Genomic DNA, 24,349 nt, shown 5'->3' with positions numbered 1-24,349 from the left:
ATGTAATGCCAAAAAACTATAATATAAAATGGATCCCATGAATTTTGTTCACTGGTGTTTTCATGTGTGTTGAGGTGTTGTCTTGGCCATTTGGCTTACTAGGGTAGGCGGGGAAAGTACCCCAGAATAAAAAAATATCTCAGCCAGGAGTGAATTCTGAAGCAGGGCTTTGCTTTTGGTCCGATAAACATTTCAGGAATGTCAACACCTGCTGGGAAGTGCAGGTCTTTTTGTCATTCACACCTCACTGTCAACTGCTCTAATTAGAAGACTGCTTGCTGAATAGCCTCAGGCATTGAAAATTAAGACGTGAAGAAAGAGAAAGGCATAGTTTTCTAAGGGTGAGGCACTTCGAGGTGGTTTAGGTCTCCACAGAGAAAAGCTGGAGAGAAAGGCTGAAAAAGTAGATTGAATTCCATTTCTCACAACTGTCCCCTCCCTTCAATGGCCCCAAATTGTTATTCTCCAATTTTGAATATAGGAACAAATGCTCAAGAAACTTTTAGAAAACTCATCCTCAGGAAATGCTAAACATATAATCTTAGGACTCTCACAAATTATAACTTCCTTATGAATTTGCTCAAGATCTCCCATATAAAAGTCCACTACTTGGGTACTCTCATATATATGTTCAAAAATCAGGTCAATCATTTTTTTAAAAAACTGATTATCAAAGTAATTGTGATAATAGCATCAACCTGTTCTAGAATTAACATTTATCTGAGAAGGCAAACTTCCATGACAAAGAAACAGAATGGGTTCATTTTCTTTTTTTTTTTTTTTAAAGATTTTATTTATTTGACAGAGAGAGATCACAAGTAGGCAGAGAAGTAAGCAAAGAGAGAGAGAGAGAGGAGGAAGCAGGCTCCCTGCCTAGCAGAGAGCCCGATGCGGGACTCGATCTCAGGGCCCTGAGATCATGACCTGAGCTGAAGGCAGAGGCTTAGCCCACTGAGCCACCCAGGCAGCCCAAATGGGTTCATTTTCAAACAGGGCAGACTATCACCGAAGCTCTGTTCCAACTGCTGGAACCGTAGAATATATTTTAACTTTATCAAAAAGAAAAAAAAAATTAGTGACATTCATCCAAGGTCTGAGTCATCTCTTGACCAGTGACAGCTTCTCGAAAACAAATGACAAGGCCCAAGGCTCGGGCAAGCAAGAATCTCCTAATTCCAAGCTGTGAAAATGGGCACTGATAATGTTCTGTAATGACAACTTGAACCTCAGAACAGGGGTAAGAATGAAGAGAGACAAAACCTACTGCGTGGAGGTATGTATACGTGTATACTTGCAGAGGACTCTTGGAGAGCTGTCTACCATATGTGCCTACCCCTTTGTACAGCCAAGCACCCCCCCCCTCATACTGCATGGGTATCTCCTCTATTTTTGTAACTGTCCTTCCTCTTCGGACTGCTAATGGCTTGAATTGGACAAAAGACTCCGACGCCCTCTACCTCCCCTCACGCTCACGGCTGTGCAGCTCTCTTCCCGTCTTGGTTAGTTGATTTAGCTTGAAGGGTCTGGTCACTGGTCCCAATCCCCTCTCATTAACTGCATGAAAGAAGCTTTGAGGGCAGAGAATGGGATGAATTTGACAGGTGAGGAGTCCACACTGAAGCTGTTTAACAGCCACAAAGTTGTTTCTTAGGTGGTAAAAGCGGGACATCACCTGAAGGTTTGATGTTCAACTATGTTCCTAAACAATTATTCAAAATGTTTGAGGTAATCAAAGTGACTTGCCCCAATGTGTAAGCCAACTGCTGTTTTTTGTTTTTTGCTTTTATTTGACAGACAGATCACAAGTAGGCAGAGAGAGAGAGAAGGGAGGAAGCAGGCTTCCTGCTGAGCGGAGAGCCCAATGCTGGGCTTGATCCCAGGACCCCGAGATCATAACCTGAGCCGAAGGCAGAGGTTTTAACCCACTGAGCCACCCAGGTGCCCCCCAACTGCTGGTTTTGTCAGGAATACAAATGCTTTCAATTTCCTTGAGAAGACATCATTCTGGGCATTACACTGGGTTCCACCTGTTCAAGTCCTTATAGGGGAGGGCATTGAAGTTCAGTTCACTTTGAGCTGGTTTCTGTTTGTTCTGTTTTGTTTTGTTTTGTTCTATTTCTCTATAGTTTTAGGTTCTTTTAAGTGCTTCAAGAGAATAACCCTTGGAATCATGCTCTTCTGAGAAAAATAAATATAATTGAACATATCAAAACCTTAAATGTAAGAGTTCCTATATTTGAGGCATAAATTATATCTCTGAAAAACACCTGGTAGTATATCCAGATGATGAGGTTATTTCTGGTCCCATGGTACGAGATTGTAGTCTTCAATTTGGGAATGTAATAAACTTCCTGAAGCACTATTTCAAGAAGACCAACTTGCTAAGGTTTTTCCTAATGACATACTATTTTGAGCAGAACAATTTTAAAAGAAGCTTTTCTTGATGCTTTTTTTAGATTTTAGCTTTTTAGATTTTTACTGTCAAACGCTGTTCATGGATACTGGCATCAGAATGTGGTGCTTGCTAGAGATTCCTGGGTTCTGCACCAGATCTTCTGAATGAGGATCTCAGATAAGGCTTAGAGGTCTTCCTTGGACACACCCCTCATATAATTCTTGTCCAAACTAAGGCTTAAAAACCAGTGTTCAGATCCTTGAAATATCTGCATGATAATGTGATTATGTTAATTACCCTAACATTCAAGGGAGCAGTGATACCACACTTCAACATATAGCTCAGTAATCATCTAAGATGTCTTTCTGTTTTTGGAGCGAGGTATCATGAGAATAAACGTGATCTTTGGAGTCAGAATAATGAAGTTCGCTACCAATTACTAGCTAGCTCCCAAACTGACCGAGTGCCTTAACCTATCTGAGCATCAGTTTCCTCTAATCTAAAGTTGAGAAACTAACAACTACCTCACAGGTCTGCTGGGAAGCTAAATGGGCAAAGTATATATAAAACATGGAGTACATGCCCGGAACTTAATCTACGGTAAACTTTCTTATCTTCCATTCCAGCAACCTGATGTGCATATAATCTCTTTAACAATGCTCAGTTTAAACAAAGTTTCTCTTGTAATTCCTCGGCGTTATCAGCAATGTTCTGGGAAACAACTGTTGCATAATCTGCCCACTAAAACAAAGTGGAGTTTGACTAATCCACAGACAGGCCTGTGCATGCCTTTCTTGTAGCCACGCAGCCAGCTATTACATTGTTCCTGCTATTTCTTTTCTTTCCCTTTTTCACATGTGCAAGCCATCTTTGCTTACTAATGTTAAATCTAATCTGCATTAGCTGTTTGCCTCGGGCAGTTACTGGGATATATTCACATTCGGTAGCTATAGGATATATCGAAAATAAAGGCTGTTCTGCATAAGGAGATTCTCAAGTGGTCCAGAGCAAGCAAGATATTACTGTGCCACAGCTCACCAGAACAGACTGGGGATAACTGATTAGGAGGCATATAGGGAAGAAATACTAGCCCATGTTTAGTCTTGAGTTTTGAGTCCTGCTATGCCAACTCTACAACACTCTCCCATACAGTGTTACTTTTGTTTCATTTAATCAGTGTTTCAGAGTACATTATACTCCAGGTTCTTGATGAATGACTAATCATGTGCAGCTTGGTATTTCACTTCTTTAAGTCCTTTTTCCAACAAAATAACTTCTAAAGTACACAGTACTAGATATTAAGTATTATTATTCTAAATTTGTCAGAGGTAGCTAAAGAAGCATTACTACGAAATGGTGACTCACCCCAAAAGACACAGGTATTTCCAAGTGAGACAATGACACATAGACCTGAAGGATTTCAAAACCTTGGCAGGAGACTTTGGGTCACAGCAGGTATAAGAATAAATAGCCAGATTCTCAACCTTCCTATTAAAATTCGCTAGAGGAAGTACAGAAACCATTTTACATTATTCCATATCTGGCTATCAAAAATCAGTGGAAAAATCCAGCTTTTTCACTGTTTTTCCCATATCTAATCCTATTAGATTAAAGAAGAGTAAATAATCCTCAAAGCAAGCAGAGGAAATGGAGATACAATTTAACTTAGTGACTGAACATTAACAAAAGATCTATGGAAAACAGATTGGGAGCCAAAGAAAAAATGTGTTAATACACTGATCATTTTATGCAAGAAGGGATTTTAAAAAAGAAATGGAGGAATACATGACATGCCAGCTTTCAGACACAGACAGTAATAATTGTTCTTACATTAAAAAGGGATATTCTTCTTGTCTTTTCTTTAAATTAAATCAAGCTACTTATAATCACTGGGGCTAATGAAGTGGTGTTTTTTTTTTTTTCTTTTCTTTAACAAGAATAAACCCTGTTATAAATGGCTCAGTAATAGAAAGAATTTTATTAGGAGCTACAATTAATGTAGGGTCTTTAGAAGTTACCCAGCTAAGCCAAAGCCCATATTAACAGGCAGAAATACGGACATACCGACACATACTTTGCAAGAGGCTGTGTATCCTGCTGCTGGTAAAGAAAATTCACTAAGAGCCTAGAAAAAAACTGAATATAAAACTGACCTATTTGTGGTATTTTAAATCAAAAACATTTTCTAGCACTGAAATGTTTCTAGGGGTGTCTGGGTGGCTCAGTGGGCTAAGCCTCTGCCTTCAGTTCAGGTCATGATCCCAGGGTCCTGGGATGGAGCCCCACACTGGGCTCTCTGCTCAGCAGGGAGCCTGATTCCTCCTCTCTCTCTCTGCCTACTTCTCCACCTACTTATGATCTTTGTCTGTCACATAAATAAATAAAATATTTGAAATGTTTCTAATCATTACGATAATTTTTCATATCAGATTTGGGGTAAAGAGCTACAGTTACTGGTCTCACATCTCATTATTGTAGCCTTGACTGGGTTTTTTATTTTTTATTTTTTTTTTAGCTTTTCAAGCAATATGGAAATAAAATAATTTACTTATTTTTTTAAAGATTTTATTTATTTATTTGACAGAGATCACAAGTAGGCAGAGAGGCAGACAGAGAGAGAGGAAAGGAAGCAGGCTCCCTGCTGAGCGGAGAGCCGGACTCCGGACTCAATCCCAAGACCCTGGGATCATGACCTGAGCTGAAGGCAGAGGCTTTAACCCACTGAGCCACCCAGGCGCCCCTAAAATAATTTACTTATTTATTACACTGTAACGTACCTACTTATGAGAAGACTTACTGCATCTAATATGCCTCACTCAGAAACTAAACATCAGAAACACACAGTTCTTGGGACAAGCCACACACCCTCTTTACTTCCTGCATTTCCCTGTCCTACATAGATTATAGTGTGACACACTGTTTGCATGGGTGTGGGTGTATAGATGTGTGGGTGTATGTCTGTATTATTATTTTTCTATTTTTTCTACTAAAACATTAAATTTTTTATTGATTCTATTAAATCTATTAAATCATTAAAATCTAGATAGAAGAAATGGTTTTTTTCCTATTATCAGTCCCAAAACAATAGCAAACTACTTTTCTTGAGTTAAACTCATGAGATATAAAATTTCATATTCTTTAGGTACTCTACACATTCAGAGAAACTTCTCTAGTAACAAACTATAGAAATGATCCCTGAAAGTATAGTCTTAAAATTTCATATTCTTTAATTCTAATATTCTTTGATTCTAAGTTTCCCAACTTTGGAGGCTCTCAGGCTAGTTAACCCAGTGACAGTGATAGCCTTGCTTTCCTGTTAACTTTAGTAATTAAGAATTTTGACCCTATGCATATACCTCTTCTATGAATTCATGTAAATAATTTTTTACATCACTGTCACTTCTCTGTTTATTTCATTAACATTTTTAGCAGTAAAAGTCACATTTTATTTCCAGGTTATCCACCTAAAAATCTATTAAGTCTTTGGTAACAGATGCTAATTTAATATTCTGATTTGTTTCAGAAGAGATTTGACTTCATATGCCTATAACCAAGCAAAGTAAATTTATAATTATAATAATACTTTACCAGCTACATTTCACTAAATAGACTCCACTGGTTTAAATTTTGTAACATTGAGAGGTTTACTTTTTTAAATCATATTGTGGAGGATTGCATTTTCTGAAAAAGACAGTCACACCATTTCTGGTCCTATACGCTCTTTTAGAACCTTGCTACCTTTTCCATGAGGGGGGACTGTTTTCTGTCCTCTTGAAACTGGGTGGGCTTTGCGCACAGCTGTGATAAGCAGAACGTGTCAGAGTGATGCTAGGCGACTTCTGAGGCTAGCTCTTATAGGCAAAAAGACTTCTGCCTTGCTCTCTCAGGTCACCTGCCCTGGGAACCCAGCCACTATGTCTGGAGGACAACCAGGCCACACAGAAGCCACATGTAGGTTCTCTAGCTAAAAGCCTCAGCCAAGAGTCTGCATCCGCTGCCACATGTCGTAAGAGAGCTCGGAGATGATTCCCGCCTCCAGCAAGCCAGTCTTTGAGCTGAGGACCCAGCCATGATGGAGCAGAGATGAGCAGTCTCTCCTGTGACTGGTCTAAATTCCTGATCCATTAAATGTGTGAGCATAATCTAAGAGATTGCTTTTGGGTACCATGTTTGTTACAGAGACCCGGCTAACCAGAACACATGTGCACTTAGACTTGAGGACGCACACAAGGTCTATTTGACGCTTACGGGGAACATTCACCAACATTTATAGCACTGCTTTTCTCTTGGCTTTTTAAACAATTTCTTACTTTCTCCACTGACCAGTTTTTTCTCCACTTGGTAAACTCTACTATAGTCTACCCTTGCAGAGCTGGCCATGGCCAATGAAAGTTTGTCAAAGTTTTCCTAGGAGGCCTCAGGAACCGCTGATGGGTAAACTGATGGGTGCAAAGAATTGCTCTCCACGTGGCACCGGCAACTAATTGAATTCCAGGCCAACCAGAGTACGCTCAACCCTGTACGGCCGATGTGGGCTAGTATTTTCCTGCGCTTGGGTGTGAGGTGACGCCTGCAGGGACAGGGACAGGGGAGAGCTCCAGACTGCTCTCTCAGCCACAAAGGCAACCAGAACCTGAAGCTGAATGACCAACTTGTTTCCTGAGAAAGAGCCCAGATCTTGTACAGGTGCTTCTGAGCCTGCAAAGTGCGGTGTCATTCCACAAATATTCACCAAGCATCCACCGTGTTCTTGTCGAGCAGGGACTTCTGGGTAGGGAAATGGCCATGAAGACACAGTTCCCTTCAGCACAGGTGGGCCTCTCTCCTGCACCAAGTCACCGCTGATTGTTGTCAGGCCTGTCACCGCCTAGGCCTCTCCCACTCCAGTTTCGATTTAAATACTCTTAACTCTTCCTCGGTGGTCCTTGAAGACTAGACAGCACTCCACCAGCCTGAGAATCACGGGGGTCCTTGTTGATACTGCGGACCTCTGGGCCGCTCCAGACTCACTGAATCAGAATCACTCCTGGGCCACGGGGGTACAGCTCAGTGGTAGAGCATTTGACTGCAGAATCACTACTGATAGGCCCCAGGCTTGGTATTTTTATAAACGCTCCGGCTGATTGTTCTGCATCTATCTAGACTCCCCTGACTCGAGTCTCTGCCGCCTGGTTCATACGACTCTCTAACACTAGATTAATTTTTCAGAGCATAACTCTGATAACATCATTCCCTTGCCACCTTAAAATGGGTTACCACTGCCTAGTAGGGTTCTTTTTCCAGATCCCAGGACTCAAAACTTTTTCCAGCCTGGCCTCAACCTACTTTCTAGTCCTGTCACCAATAACCCACATAGAGAGTTCTCTTGCGCTGCAGCTTGCTTCGAGCAAACGGCAGCCGCTGCACACTTCATCAACTCAGCCCGGGCTCCTCTCTCCAGCTGCCTCTGCCCCATCTTTATGCGGGCTGGCCCTGCCACCTTGGTCACCTCCAGCTCTCCTATGGCTTCTGGTAAAAATCCTCCTCCTCCTTCGCACCTAGTACAAAAGCAAGTTCTCCCAAGATACCATCACATCTGGAAGTTCTCTTTTCCTCCTCTTAAAATCAGTCGCACCTTGTTTTAAACACTTCTGAAGTAGTTCTCCTGCTATGTAGAGCAGCACCAAGTAGTACATCCTTCCTTGTAGTAAAAATGTCAATTCTATTCCCCTTTCATGCCCTAAAAGTGCTTAAGGATGTGTGTGTGTGTGTCACATGTACACACAGAGTTAACTTTAAAAAGAAAGAGCAAATGTATAATTTATGGTGGCAGTCCTGGACAGCTACAAACATGAAGTAATCTCAGCAGGAAATTCAGAAACAAATCATGTTGTATCACCTTGTGATAACTTATTCTACTAATGTCTAGTTTCAAAGGGCTTTTGAAATGTAAATGGCTATCTCGATTCACAAATGATATAGCACAAAATATAATTTAGGGTTGCACTCACTCTAATAAGACACCAGCTTTTATTTATTAATTTCTAGAAAATATACTTCTATTTTTGGCAAAATAAATAAATCAGTATTTATTTATAGCCTCCAACACAGAGTGTGTACTTTCCTTTAAGCACAATTGTGTTACACGAGTTTCTTGCACTCAGTCAGTACTTTAAATTGTTTTTTATCAAATTATTTTATGAAGCATTTGTTTGTTTATAAATATGGATAAAATCGTGGAGTGCTCTTACAACTAAATAAATGTTTTTATTAGAGAGCTTCTGAATTACTACAAATATTACAGGTCAGAAAAAGCTTATCAGAGCTACTCTCTGGTAATATATTAGCCAAACGAAAAGTTATTTTTTACTAAAGGGAATACATGAAAATATGCTATTAATTATCTTTACTCAGATTCTAAATAATGACCGCCATTAAAGACAGCTGCAAGCTGGGACTTCTGGAACACACTGGCCTCAAAGGTCCCATCCTCAAATCAAGGAATCTCAGAGGGAAGGGGCTTGCAGTGCTAACACCATCAACATTCTCTTTCTCACACCTCCAGCCCATAGTTTTACATTTTGCGTGACATCTCTGTCACTAGCTTACTGGCTTTGAGGGGGTTACCTCACTGCTATAAGTCTCCATGTCCTCATTTCTAAAATAGGGATCATGATAATGTCTGCCAGCTACCAAAGGATATTGTGAGATTTACAGAAGATAATAAGAAATCTATAAATGTTATCTATTACACAATCTCAATGTGTGGTCTTAAAGTCTTTGTCAAAAAAAAAAAAAAAAGAAAAAGAAAAAGAAAGAAAGAAAGAAAAGGAGAAACAGGGAAGCTCGTACCTCCAGAAGCTGGGAAATGGGCTGGATGTGTTTTTATAGGTTTCAGGAGCTCTTCTACATCAAACCCCTGCTGCCTGCCTCGGCCCCATGAAAATTCCCAATGACTAAGTAAAGCCTTTCAGTCCATAATTTGTGGTTCATGCCCTCCTTAAAGAGAATGATGGTTACAGAAATCTGCATGCCTCTTGGAGAACACTTTGCCTTATTTGCCATTTGTTCTCCTGCATGACTGAACTTATTAGGTGTTTTCCTGAGAGAGCAGATGTGGGTGATGCATGAGCCCTGAGGCGGAGCAGAAAGAAACAGGTATGGATTGGAGGTAGTAAGTTGTCAAAAACACATTTCCACTACTCAAAATTGCCTCAAAAACAGACATTCCACACAATGAAGGAGAAAAAAAGAAAACATACTCCCTGCTTGGGGGGCGGGGGATAGGAGTGAGGAAAAAATACACATACTATCTTATCTTTTTCAATAATTAATTCTAAAACAAGGCAAATGAAAGTCAAGAATTTGCCACCTGAACACTCGATAACGTACTAGGTTGAACCACATGAAATTTGTAGGTCAAAAGCCATCACATGAAGGCAATCTCACAGAATGACATACTTAGCTTGTGTTAGCCCAGTCACAAGAAAATCTTTTTTTTTTCTTTTTTAATTTAACTTTGTTTTTTCAGTGTTCTAAGATTCATTGTGTATGCACCACATCCAGTGCTCCATGCAATCGGTGACCTCCTTAGTACCGGCCGCCAGGCTCACCCAACCCCCAACCCTGAACATCTTAACTTTAAGCCTAGAATCATACTTAGGGAGGGGAGGCGCATGCGCTGAGAGACAGGTGGGTGTTAAGACCAACTGAGGGAAGAGCAGGCTCTAGACTCCCACCTCAATTCTTGTCTAATTTGCTCCAGGATCAGAGGAAGATGCAGAACACCGTACCATCTGGATAAATGTCTCCTCTCTTTCTTCCAATCACGGACTGTTCGATGGATACAGCTGAATTTACTCACATCAATATAATGAAACTGGCATCATTTACTGAACACATTGCTTATGGGTTCTGGGCACTGGATGTGGATAAACATTTAATCCTCACAACAAATCAGGAAGTCTATCTTTTTCATAGCCCCCTGTCATGTATGTCCAAACAAAGGTAGAGAGAGGATAAGCAACTCCTCCAAAGTTGTGCAATTAAGTAGCAAAGGAGAGAGTCATAATCCAGCAGGGTGGCCACAGAGCCTGTATTCTTAATCCCACCCCCCATAATACTGGGGAGACAGAGAAGGCAGGAGGAAAAGTATGGAAGCATGGCTTGCAAATTCTGAGGAAATACAGAACTTCTGAAACAAAATAATGATGATATATTAGTATATTTGATCCATGTTACTTATTTTATTTTCCTATTAAGCTTCTCTCACTCACTAAAATTGATATAAAGTGCCCCTCTGCCTATTTTTCTCTATTTAGTTATTTTGTATCTAAAACTTATTTTCCTTGGGGGCACCTGGGTGGCTCAGTGGGTTAAGCCTCTGCCTTCTACTCAGGTCATGATCCCAGGGTCTTGGGGTCAGCCTGGCATCAGGCTCTCTGCTCAGCAGGGAGCCTACTTCTCCCTTTCCCTCTGCTGCTCTGCCTGCTTGTGCTCTCTTGCTCTGTCAAATAAATAAATAAAATATTTTAAAAAATTAAAAAAAAAAATAAAACCTTTCTTGGGACTGGAGTAGAACACCCATAGTAGTTCCCCTCCTTACCCAAGGGAGATATGTTCCAAGACCCCTGGTGGATGACAGAAACTATATGTAACCAAACCTTGTGTTTTTTCTTATACACACATACATACAATAAAGTTTAATTTATAAATTAGGCTCCATAAGGGATTAATAATTAATAACAAAATAGAAGAATTATAACAATATACTGTAATAAAAATTATGTAATTGTGGTCTCTCTCACTCAAAATATCTTGTTGTACTATATTCACTCATCTGACGGTGTGAGATGAGAAAATGGCCTTCATGATGGGGTGAAGTGAAGTGAAGGACTGAGACACTGTGATCAAGCTTTCGGCTATTACTGAGCCTCTGACCATGGCAGGAGGTAGGTCATCTGCTCGAGACTATGGCTGACTATGGGTAACTGTAAAAAGCAAAATTGTGGAAAAGAGGAGACTACTGTATTTGTGTATTTTTGTCAACCAGTGGCATATTATTTATGATTCCCTCTCGTTCCTCCTGGGGTAAAAACAAAAATGTATAACTATATAAGAATTCATGAAAGCTTTTAAAAAGTAAACACATTAAACACATTAGGTTAGTATGGCTATAGGGCTCTGGCTAGCTAGACCATTCCCACAACCAGTCAACCAAGTAAATAAACACTTTGTTTTAGCCCTATGTTGCAGAATGATTTTGTCTCAAACACTGGGTTAGCATTATCGATGTGTACGTAGCGAGGACAAGACTTTTAGATTGTAACCATGGAGTCACACCTTCAAGTAACTTTTATGGCACAAGCATATGATTTTGAAAAAGAAAGTTACTTGAGGTAGATAAAGAGTAGCTTGACTTATTCCACGACAAGCAAAAACTCAGCCTCTACCTCTGTACCAACTTAAAGGTCAAGAAGTCATCTAAAAATAACTACATCATAGTCACATTGGAATAAAAAAAGAACTTCACGTGCCAAAGAATTCCTACAATACTTCCTGTAAGCTTAGAAATTTTGAAAGACTTCTGCATAGGATCTGTGTGAGCAAAACCCAGGAGCAGCTTGGCTGTAAGGAGTACCCAAGAAACAGTCAGGGGTTCATCTGTAAAACAGTCCAGGAAACTTGGAAATGTAACTTCAAAATGATGAAATACAGCTACCTCAGATAACATTCTACACACCATCACAGCAAATCACAACACAGATAAATGTCTGCCAATAAACGTATTTTTGACAACGATGAACCAAGATAGGTCAGCCGTCAAGCCTTGAAAAGAGCAGTATGAACATGAAACAAAGACAGGATGCTACCATTCCACTGAGTCTCAAAATTAAAAGCAATATTTTTAGACAAATCAGGAATAGTAAGCAATGAAAAAAATGGATTATAGGCAGAAATATAGATTAAGATTAAGAAAACTGCACTTAGCATAGACTGTTTATAAAGCCTTCTTTTTTTTTTTTTTAAAGATTTTATTTATTTGACAGAGAGAGAGAGAGAGAGAGAGACAGCTGAGAGAGAACATAAGCAGGAGGAGTGGGAGAGGGAGAAGCAGGCTTCCCGCAGAACAGGGAGCCCAAGGTGGGGCTCGATCCCAGGACCCTGCGATCATGACCTGAGCCAAAGGCAGACGCTCAACAACTGAGCCACCCAGGCACCCTGGCATAGACTGTTTAAACACTCAGTAAGGATAAAAATCAGCCTGAAACAACAAAAACGTTCCAGATACTCTTAATAGATAGTTGTCTTTTGTGCAACTTTTCTCCAAGAAAACAGAAACTGAAAAAAGGTACATGGGAATGCCAACATAAGGAAGCACTGATCTGATTGCTTTCTCAGTGGAAAGTATAAATTTAAAATACCACAACCAGCTGCTGGGTAACATGCTTGATTTCACCACTAGAGGACAAGGCAGGCCCAGGTGTGCTAGAGTTTGTTTTACAGCACATATTAGAATATCCTGCCTGATTTACAAAACAAAACTGTAGTAGCACAGTAAAACTGTATCCTGGCCACAGAATATATAATTTATATACAAAAGTATGATTTAAACAAAAACACCCTATTAAAAATGTCATGTAAAAAATGCACCTGGTGTTACAGAACAATATATAGAGAAAAACCATAAGGAAAAACAATTGCTTATACTATGCTACCCAGTGACTATAAAGCTATATCTTCCAGACCCTTTTTCTATGTGACTCTGTGATGGACTTTTATGCATTTATGTACAGGAAAGCATTATTACCTAAATATTATGAACATAAGCTCTGAGGACAGACTGCCCGGCTTCCAATCCTGGCTCTGGTATTCAATAGCTCTGTGATCTTTGGCAAAATATGAAACTGTATGTGCCGGCATACTCATTGGCTAAACTGGGGACATAATAATACAAGTCATAATATTATTGTGAGGTTTAAATTAGATGATCCATGTAAACCACTTTCAATAGTGCCTGACACAGTGTTAATAAATACAGCAAGCAAGCGAGCGAGAAAGAAGAAAAATGAGACCACAGACAGGGTCATATTATATCTAACTTTTTCTACTTAATTTATCTTGATGTCAATAAATTCTAATAGCTTCTTGGTTATCCTTACATTTTTACTATATAGTGTTTAATATAATGAGGTAATATGACATATGATCACACACTCTTACATATACGGACGCTGCTTCTAGGATGAAGTATTTACAGACCCTTCCACATCGTCACATTACATTGCATATAAATCTTCACTTTTTAAAATAGATCCATAATATTTCACTATATGGATGCATTTTACTATTTGTGAAACTTAGGGTGTTTCTAGGTTTAAAATATAAATATATATGTGTGTGTATATATATGTGTGTGTGTATATATTTTTTTTATCAAAATGCTGCAATCAATAACTTTGTAATCTAGTTTTGCATACAAGTGCAAATAGATCCATAGGATAAAATCTACAAACAAAATAGTTGACTGAACATTTATATGTATCTTCACTTGGAGGAATGTCGCCTAAATGCAGATGACTTCTTATGTCCTTTGCCCATTTTCTACTGTTTGATTTTCTTTTTCTTACTGATTTGTAAAAATCTTTGTCCATTACATACGTAATGTAACATGTGCGACAGATGTTTTTCTCTAATTTTTCATTTGCTTTTTGTTTAGTTATACGTTTTGTATATTTCAGTGTATTTTTATATATATTTGTATATATACAAATCAATTCCTTTTTAATTCTGGGTTTTTGACATGCCAAGAAAGGATTTCTCCACTACCAGATTATAAAAGAGAAAAAATAATCTCTATAATTTCTTTTAAATCTGTGGTTTTGTGTTTTAAAATTTGCATTAAACTATGTAAAGTCACTAATAATCAAGTGGTGTTAGCCTACAAAAAGTCAACTTCAAACAAACATTTAATTCTTGGTCCAGCTGAACTTAGGTGAGGGAGAGGAGCGGGCAGGAGGGAGAGAGACAGAGAGGAAGAAGGGTAAAAAGAGAGAGAGAATGTGTAATTATGCATGTGGAAGGATATGCAGCAATAAGCCAGTGGGTTCCCTCTGGGTTCCCATGGTCATTCACTTGTCTCCAAATGATTTAGTGAATATCCCTCTCCCACATCTATGGGCCTGTTTTGGATTGCATATTCTGCTGTAAGGATGGATCTGATAAATCACTGTGGTGGTTAAATATATTCCAGTATCTGCTGGAATCAATGTTCTCTCCTAATTCTTCTGCAGATTTCTTTTTCTGTGTATTACATGATGCATATTTTTCTAATTCAACATAATCATTTTGGTTAATCCAAATTTTAAAAAATCTTGCTAATATCTTGATTGAGAGTGCTAAAATATTAGTTTAAGGAGATATGACATCTTTACAGCGAGTTTTCCTAAGAAAGCATATAGCTTCCAATTTAATCAAATCCTCTTTTGTATATTCCTCAAAAGGGTGTTCAAATTTTTCTTTATATAATTCTTCTGCATTTGAAATCTGCCACTTTACTAAATTCTCTTACTGTTTTTAGCAATTTTTCAAGTGATTCTTTTGTGTTCTCCAGTCATGCATTCATATTAATGTAACTAATAATTGTCATACCACTTCAAATCTTTATACTTTTTATCCTTGTCTGATTACATTGGCTGGTGTGCAACTATTAACTTCAGTGAAAATGTTTCTAAAACTTCGTAAGCCTGATGTTGGCTACAAAGATATTTTAATAGAACTAAATGTAAAGTTCATATAACTTAATTCGCATTTGGGTGACTATATGGTTTTTCTCCATTGAGTTACTATATTAAGAACATTCATGATATTGAATCATTCCCACATTAATGAAAGAAACCCCATTTGGTGGTGTATTATTATTCTAATAAATGCTACATTCTATCTATTCAAGATTAGAGAGACTAAACATACCTGTTTCTTTTTTCAGTCCTGATGATCTGATGTGCTTCAGTGAGGAAACCACATCTGTATAAACCTGTCTACAATGACTCATTAGAGCCTCAGTTGTGGAATCTTGGAAAAGGGTCGTTTCGGACCGTGATGCTTACTTTTAGAAAGACCTGTGCCCTTAAAGTGGTGACCTCAGTCTCTCCAGGGGGATCTAAGCTAAAAGAGACCAGGGACGGACATTCACGCCAAGGGGACTGCTCCTCTCGGGCTGTCCCTCGTCCATGGAGGGTGCGGCTGCAGACTGGCCCCACTTGTCCCAAGGGCCTTGGCCTCCTGGGTGGGCCACTGGGGGTCCTCTGAGGCCGCGCTGTCACGGAGCTGTCCGCTGTGTCCGGGAAGGGCCCTCCCAACGCTGGGGTGGACCATGGTGCTGAGCTCTCTCTGCTTCTGTGCCAGCACCTTGGCCCTGCCATCCGTGGTGCCTCTGGAGCCTCCAGGTTGTCCCTCGGGCGCCCGAGGCCGAGCAGTGGCATCCTTTCCAATTCCCAGCGACCCCTCGGGTCACCGCTTTCAGTGGCTGTCCAAGCAGCGGGGTGCCGTCAAAAAGGGAGCCATACCCGTCCCCCTTTCAGAGCTGGCGCCTCGTGGTCCCCACAGCACGGCAGGCACGGGGGCGTGGGAGCGCGGTGGCCGTCCAGCCAGCCAGGGGGAGCCTGGCGGTTTCCGAGGGGCGCCGCTTTACACAAACGCACAAGCTTTGGTTCCCTTGCACTTTTTTAAGGGAAATACGAGCTCCCAAGCAGCACCAGGGCCTGCGTAGGACGTGGACGAGCCCCGGGGGCCACAGAGCAGCGAGCAGCACCAGTGGCCTACGGTGGCCACAGGAAGCTCCCAGGATGTCCTGCACCGCGGCGCAGGCCACGGACCCCGTGCCCTGGGGGCGCCCAAGGGAAGTGAAAACAGAGGGTCCCCAGCTCTGCCTGAGCCTTGGAGAAGCGTGAACCCATTCTCAATGCCCTCCACTTGAGCTGATCCGAATGTCGGTATTATTTGTCAGAGATGTTGAGCGAAGTTAGACTATGACTGTTTTCACATTTACTAGAGTCTGTTTTTTTTTTTCATCATTTTTCCTGTGGGTTTTTTTTTTTTTATTGTTTTTGATAATCTCAGGGAGACATATGAAACAAAAATAACCTTTCTCCCAATCTTTTACCATAGCTCCCACACCTTCACTCTAACGGCGTCTATTGTCCCACTGTATGGCTGTGGTTGGTTGTCTAACCAATCTCCTTACTTGTAGATACTTAGGTTGCCCCAAATTTTCACTGTGACAAATATCACTGAAAAGAAGAAAACTTTTCAAAAAGACCAGGACTGGAGAAAATCCAGTTCTACTGCACAAAATAATGAGTAGCAGAATAATGAAAACAGTGTGCTCCTTCGATGGGGTGGGGTGCTCAGGCAGAAAGGGGAACTTCATCGGTTTAGCAAGTTCCTCTTCTTTCCTACCTTCTGCTTGTTTTCTTTCCCACATCCTCTCTCATACAGAATCTCTTGTGGCAACATTGTTGGGGGAAATTAGAACACCTCTGTCACTCAACATGTAAGATGCTAAGATACTAAGGGTGTCATTAGTCATGTGTTTTAGGTCAGACTTGTCTGGAGGGAATTCATTTTATGACATGGAATTCAGCTAGCATAAATTATGATTAGGAAGATAGTACATCAACATACAGTCAGGTGGACACTCTGAATAAAAGAGGCAAGCTCCTATCTTAGGCTTGTCTACATTGTTTTGTTTAAGAATATTGATACCAGAATTTTACTGGCCACCTGTCTTAGACATAGATGCCACAATATTTTTAAAAGTCTTCATATTTATCCTTTTCTGGAAGAACCTATAGACTTCAGCAGTGCAGCTGCCTCTCAAGACTTTTCAACACAGACCACCCGTCTACCTTATCAGATATAGATTCCCCAAATTAGACTGAGCACAAAGGCAGACAGTAGGAACTAAAATAAGATCAATGCTGACAACAAGAACCACAGAAACTTTAAAAAAAAAAAAATCCAATTTGAGGCTTTGTGCTAGGCAGTAAGGACAAATAAGCTTATTATATAATCTATGCCTAGGAGAGTCTCACACTGTCCTATATTAAATAGGTCATTTATGTACAGTTCACAATTCAGTGTATAAAATATCCTAAAATTGAAATGATCAGTGATTATGGTATCATATAGAAAGGCAAGAACTATTCATGTTCTTTTGCTGCGTTTGTTTTATGGTTTCATTCCCTGAATAGATACAAATTGGAGACCTCTGACCAGTGTTTGACTTGGTTCTAAGACAAGCAAGGTCAAGGTTGAACTGGGAGAAGAAAAAACAATCCTCCCGGAAGGCTAAGCTGACCCTACATTATGGATACTAATGGGGAGGAGGGAGAAATGGGTTATATCAGACCTATCAAAGAAGCTCTTTGCTTGACTGATTTCACTCAGCATAATCTCTTCCAGTCCCGTCCATGTTGCTACAAAAGTTGGGTATTCATCCTTTCTGATGGAGGCATAATACTCCACAGTGTATATGGACCACATCTTCCTTATCCATTCGTCCGTTGAAGGGCATCTTGGTTCTTTCCACAGTTGGGCGACCGTGGCCATTGCTGCTATAAACATTAGGGTACAGATGGCCCTTCTTTTCACGACATTTGTATCTTTGGGGTAGATACCCAGGAGTGCAATTGCAGGGTCATAGGGAAGTTCTATTTTTAATTTCTTGAGGAATCCCCACACTGTTTTCCAAAGTGGCTGCACCAACTTGCATTCCCACCAACAGTGTAAGAGGCTTCCCCTTTCTCCACATCCCCTCCAACAAATGTTGTTTCTCGTCTTACTAATTTTGGCCATTCTAACTGGTGTAAGGTGGTATCTCAATGTGGTTTTAATTTGAATCTCCCTGGTGGCTAGTGATGATGAACATTTTTTCATGTGTCGGATAGCCATTTGTATGTCTTCATTGGAGAAGTGTCTGTTCATATCTTCTTCCCATTTTTTGATATGTTTGCCTGTTTCGTGTGTATTGAGTTTGAGGAGTTCATTATAGATCCTGGATATCAACCTTTTGTCTGTACTGTCATTTGCAAATATCTTCTCCCATTCCGTGGGTTGCCTCTTTGTTTTGTTTACTGTTTCCTTTGCTGTGCAGAAGCTTTTGATTTTGATGAAGTCCCAAAAGTTTATTTTCGCTTTTGTTTCCTTTGCCTTTGGAGACATATCTTGAAAGAAGTTGCTATGGCTGATATCGAAAGATTACTGCTTATGTTCTCCTCTAGGATTCTGAGAAGAGAAGGGAGTTGGGGGAAATTGGAAGGGGACGTGAACCATGAGAGACTATGGACTCTGAAAAACAATCTGAGGGGTTTGAAGTGGCGGGGGGGTGGGAGTTGGGATACCAGGTGGTGGGTATTATAGAGGGCATGGATTGTATGGAGCACCGGGTGTGGTGAAAAAATAATGAATACTGTTATGCTGAAAATAAATTAATTAATTAAAAAATAAATAAACTTACAAAGGCAGATTTAAAAAAAAAAGAAGCTCTTTTGGGGGTACGGGTGGCTCAGTGGGTTAAAGTTTCTGCCTCCTGCTCAGGTCATGATCCCAGCATCCTGGAATCGTCCTGGGATCCAGCCCCACATTGGGCTCTCCGCTCAGCAGGGAGCCTCTTTCCCCTGTCTCTGCTTACTTGTGATCTCTGTCTGTCAAATAAATAAATAAAATCTTAAAAAAAAAAAAAAAAAAAGAAGAAGCTCTTTTAAACACACATGCCTTGTCTTCCTCCCCTTGCAGTTCAAGGGAGGAAAAGAGGAGACGTGCACACGTATTTTATAAAAGCTTCCTAGGTAACTCCCCCCCCCCCCCCCAATTCTGCATCCACAGAGGTCTGGGCGAACAACTGTCCTGGAAGGACTCACGCAGCTTGGTCCTTGGAAGGGCACCTAGAGCTAAAAGCACTTGCCTGAGACAGCCAGCTTACATAGGAGGAGAGATGCTCAGCTAGTAGACTGTGAAAGCAAAACTGGGAAAAGCCCGGAGTTTCTTTTTTTTTTTTTTTTTTTTTTTAGATTTTATTTATTTATCTACCCGAGAGAGAGAGAAAGAGAGAGAGAAAGAGTGGAGAGGAGCAGAGGAGCACAGGGAAATGCAGGAGCAGACTCTGAGCCAAGCAGAGAGCCCAGCACAGGGCTCCAGGCGGGGTTCAATCCCAGACCCTGAAATCATGACCTGAGCAGGAATCAAAAGTCAGTTGCTTAACCAAATCACCCAGCTGCCCGAAAAGCCCAGAGTAGTTTTAAATGCTTATATTTCAATTTTTCCTTTTAAAAGAAATCATGAGCATTTATTAGACATTTGTAAGCATGGGCTTATTGAAGAAATATGTAATAAAGAAATATTCTTTTAATAGTTTTGGTTATGTAGTAAAGGCTACTAGTAATCCCATAAAGCCATTTCCTATTAGGAAATTTAACATAAATCTAGTTTTACTTTAATTTTTTTTATTTTTTATGGGCTTTAAATAAAAAACCCATTAACTTGAAAAAATTTCATCCTCTTACCAGAAAATCAATCACAAAAATGAGTCTGGGTAATAAATGGATCTAAACAGATAGAGGTTCATGGCATAAATAACAATCTGAAAGATACACAAATAGAACCGGATGGGGCTTTTCATCTAAGTCTATAGTCAGCATTTTATCCATCAATTTATAACAATATTACTATTTGACAGCTTTGAGCCAAGCAAGAATCATGAGGGACTTCGAGGGCAGAGCAAAGGACCAGTATGACAACCTATTGTGAGCTTTTTAAACTAAATATGAATTATAATTATTCACTTAGAATATTAATTCAAAATGAAATAAAGGATTTAGCAAATCTTTGTTAAATCAATTATTTTTTCTTATATATAGTCTTTCATATTTCACCAATATATTTATTTGTTGGTTTCATTCTATAGTCTCAATATATAAAAACATACATCACTCAATAGGAGAATTAGAACTAACTTCCTCTAAAATCTCACTTATTTGTTATTACCAATGATTTTTTAAATTGTGTTCACCTTATGGAATAATCCCCTGAAGATATAACAATGTCTCAACTTACAAAAAAAAACTGTTAAAAGTAAGTGATGGGGCAAATCCATCAAATACAAATAGGTCATATTCCAAATAGGTTGTTATATGTTACATAGTGTCAAAAAGGCAAAAACAATTATTCTTAAAATAATTACAAGGGATGCCTGGGTGACACAGTTGGTTAAGCCACCAACTCTTGGGATCTCAGGTTGGTGAGATCAAGTCCTAGTCAGGCTCCATGCTCTGCATGGATTCTGCTTGGGATTCTCTCTCCCTCTCCCTCTGCCCCTCCTCCCCCTCCCCCCACCCCCACTCATGTTCTCTCTCTTTCTTAAATAAATAGATCTTTAAAAAAAAATTACAAATGTAATTTCTCTTAACTACCAAAATAAATCCCCCACACACACCAAAAAAATGAGCCTCCTATGTGTAGCAAAATTTTTACTTTTCTTTAAAAAAAAAAAAAAAAGTCCTGTATGTCTCTCTGTTGCCAGGTACAAAATAATAGTCATACTTTTGTCAATATGCTCCTGACTTTCCTCACTTTTCTCCCATTGATCTGTCCCATATGCATCCTTTCCTCCAGCTGAATTAAATAACAAGCTGTCCTCTGATGTATCTTAGGGTTTCCTACCTCAACCCACTATTTATGCTGTTGACTACATGTGTAATACACGCCTGTGGACAGCCTTAGTCACTGATCCTTTAAAATTCATCTGACATTTAACTTTTTCGTGGAGAACGTCAAGATCGTCCACTTGATCATGTCCTCCCAGTCACCATACAGTGGATCTAGAGGCCAGAGAATTTATTAGTGCCTCTCTCCAGGATCACCCATCGTATTTCATTTTTGGTAATTATTTTTGTATTTATCTTTTCTACAGAAATACCAAGTTCTTAGGGGCTGGGATTGAGTTTTTCCCTCTTAGTTTCTCCTAAAGAGCCTTGAATATTACCAGACCAGAGAAGATACTCAATAGAAGAATATAATATAATGAAATATTTTACAAAATAAAACATCTGAAGAGTAGAGTACAATAAAAATCATGCTACAACGAAAAGTATAATATAATGCGATGTGTTAAGAAATGACACATCTTAAAGGACCACAGAGCAAGGAAAACAGCCAAGGTTCCAAGTCTGTGATCTGAGAACACAGACAAGTACCCAGGCCAGGCCTAAAAAACCCTCTGAGGTCAGACAGGTTTGGGGTTTAATGTCAAAGGGGCCATTTGCAAACAATGTGACTTTGGACTATTTATCTAGAGTTTTGGGGGCCTACATTTTCTCATTTACTAAATAAGGATAGACACATCCACTTAAAATGATGTGAAAGTTCTGTAAGATCACTTAGCAGAGCATCTAAATGTACTCTGAGCCTATATGTAAAGTGAGATTTCACGAAGGTGTCCTTTAATCCGTCGGGTCAGGGGAAGACAATGACTGCTCTTTCGTACCAAACTCATCACTGACCAGCACCCACCCACCTTCCAATTAACTTCTTTTTATGAACATTTTAGATGAGGGAATTACTCATTTTTTCCCCATTCTGCTTCATTCCTATTCACTTGAATGCTGGAGAGGCATAAGCGGCTAAATAAGGGAGTCCTTTTTAGGAGCGGAAGTCACAAAGGAGATACTGTCTTATGTGGGACATGGGCCACTAGAAAGGAATTGCTGGTAAAGGGATGTGAAACCATAACCTACAAGGAGCGCATGGGAAAATGGAAGCATCAGCCTGGAAAAAAGAAATACCAAGAAGACCAGGGTCACCTCACGAGCAGTAGGAGCCCAACAATGTCTGTGCGGCCCTAATGGGATAAAATGTGGACACCTAAATGCAGTGACAAGAAGATATTTCTGTTGAGTAGACATGAAGAACTTGGTTTTGACTGTTGAGTCTCTCCAAAGATAGCATGCACTGCCTCACTGACAGATGTGTTGGTCTAAGAAGAGGTCAGACTGTCCTGCCTTTAGGATTTATTCTGAACTTGATATAAATCTATGCAATCTTCATGAAACTTTGTGTGTGTGTGTGTGTGTGTGTGTGTGTGTGTGTGTGTTTGGTGATATATGGGACTCAGTTATAGCAAACAGAGTAATTATTTTAAATTATTGAATCGTGCATTAAATTTACTCTAAAAATATGGGACGCCTGGGTGGCTCAGTTGGTTAAGCAGCTGCCTTCAGCTCACGTCATGATCCCAGCGTCCTGGGATCGAGTCCCACATCGGGCTCCTTGCTTGGCAGGGAGCCTGCTTCTCCCTCTGACCCTGCCTGCCACTCTGTCTGCCTGTGCTCGCTCTCATTCTCTCTCTCTCTGACAAATAAATAAAATAAATAAAATCTTAAAAAAAAAATTTACTCTAAAGATAACTAAAATCAGTCCATTAAGTAAATGCCTCCCCTGACCTGATCCCATGTCTCTTTCCAGCTACCATCAATTTCCCTACTCTCTTGTAATAAAAACATCCCAAGGAATTTCTAATACACCAACTCACATTTCCTTACTTCCCAGTCTCTCTTAAGCCCGACAGCAGTCAGACTTTCATCCCCACTAGGAGCCATGAAACTTTCTTGTCCGTGCCACACCTACACCTTACCAAATCTCAAGCTTAATTCACAGGTATCGTATCACAGGCCCCCTCAGCACACCAATGTTGCTAGTTATGTCCTCATTCTTGAAACTCTACTGACATGGAAGCCAAGCCATCTCTCCTCCTGTTTGGTTTGGTTTGGTCTGGTTTTCCTTATCCTCCTTTCTGGTTTCCATTGTTGCCTCTTGTCCTTCTGCTAAACTGCAAATACTGGTGAGGACCAAGTAAGCGATGATCACTTCTTTCTCTGCTGGCCGTTTTTCTTCAGGAAATCTCATCCCGAGAAATGTCACCTTTAGGCTCCTGAACCACGAACATCTATCCCCAGTCTTGAATTCCTTCCTGAACTCCAGCCTGTTTGATGAAATAGCTTTTCAACATCACCACTGGATACTTAACATCTCAACATGAACATTTCTAAAGCACAACAGTTAATCCCATGCCTCATCCCCCAGATATATTGGCAAAATTTGTTCCACAAAGCTTTATGTTTGTTTTTCACATAGGTTGGAATGTCCTACACCATTCCAAGGACCATCCTTCTTGTTCAGCTCTCTAATTAAATGCTAACTCTGACACAAGCCTTTGTCGACAACCTTAACTCAAGTAGTATTACAGAAGTTTATTAAATGGTTAGTGAATGAATAAGTGAGCAATCATGGATCTCTTTTTATCATAATACTTAAAAATGCTGCTATGAGCTATTCCAAACTGCCTTGCCAGAAACTATATATTCTTTCCTGAATTTGGAATCACTAGAACAGAAATCTGTTAACAGAGCTGTTAAAGAAAAATGTACTTGGCTCTGCGTCTGCCCCTAGTGGGAACTTTGGAAATTTTATAAAGGGGATGTGGTAGCAGCAGCTAAGCCAAAGTTCAGGCTTTGACAAAGCATGAAACTTCAAGGCTCTAACTGCCTCACCTGTAAGATGCCACTGCTGGGGCGATGACCTCTACAGTCCCATCTAGTTCTGAAATTTTATGCTTTTATGTTTCAAATAGTTTATATCCCAAGTAATTAACTGGGGACTGTGCCATATGTATGAGATGAGAGGCAGAGTTGGCTGGTCTTATCATGGCCAAAAGAAGTAAAGAGCTGAGGTTGATTCACCAGGCTCCTTCAGTATTTCTTGTGCTTCTCTTCCAGGTACACCTGGAGCAAAAGGAGAGCTTTAAAAAAAAAAAAAAAAAAAAAAGTCCTTCTGATCTCTGTGCCTTGGCTGGATCTTCCATAAAGAAGAAATAATTATCGATTATTTGCAATAGCCAAGACAATGTAAGAATAACCTAAG

At 40.0% G+C, this 24,349-nt stretch overlaps 1 protein-coding gene and 1 pseudogene across 15 annotated transcripts in view; both read right to left on the bottom strand.

The window, feature by feature from the left end:
• Nucleotides 1-24,349, bottom strand: part of SYNE1 (spectrin repeat containing nuclear envelope protein 1) — a 465,519-nt gene that overhangs the window by 402,251 nt on the left and 38,919 nt on the right. The window lies entirely within an intron of this gene.
• Nucleotides 5,508-5,606, bottom strand: LOC131834860 (small nucleolar RNA U3; annotated as a pseudogene).

The sequence above is a fragment of the Mustela lutreola genome, chromosome 6 (assembly GCF_030435805.1).
Source record: "Mustela lutreola isolate mMusLut2 chromosome 6, mMusLut2.pri, whole genome shotgun sequence".
In the NCBI taxonomy this organism is placed as follows: domain Eukaryota; kingdom Metazoa; phylum Chordata; class Mammalia; order Carnivora; family Mustelidae; genus Mustela; species Mustela lutreola.
This window is presented reverse-complemented; position numbering and strand designations above follow the sequence as displayed.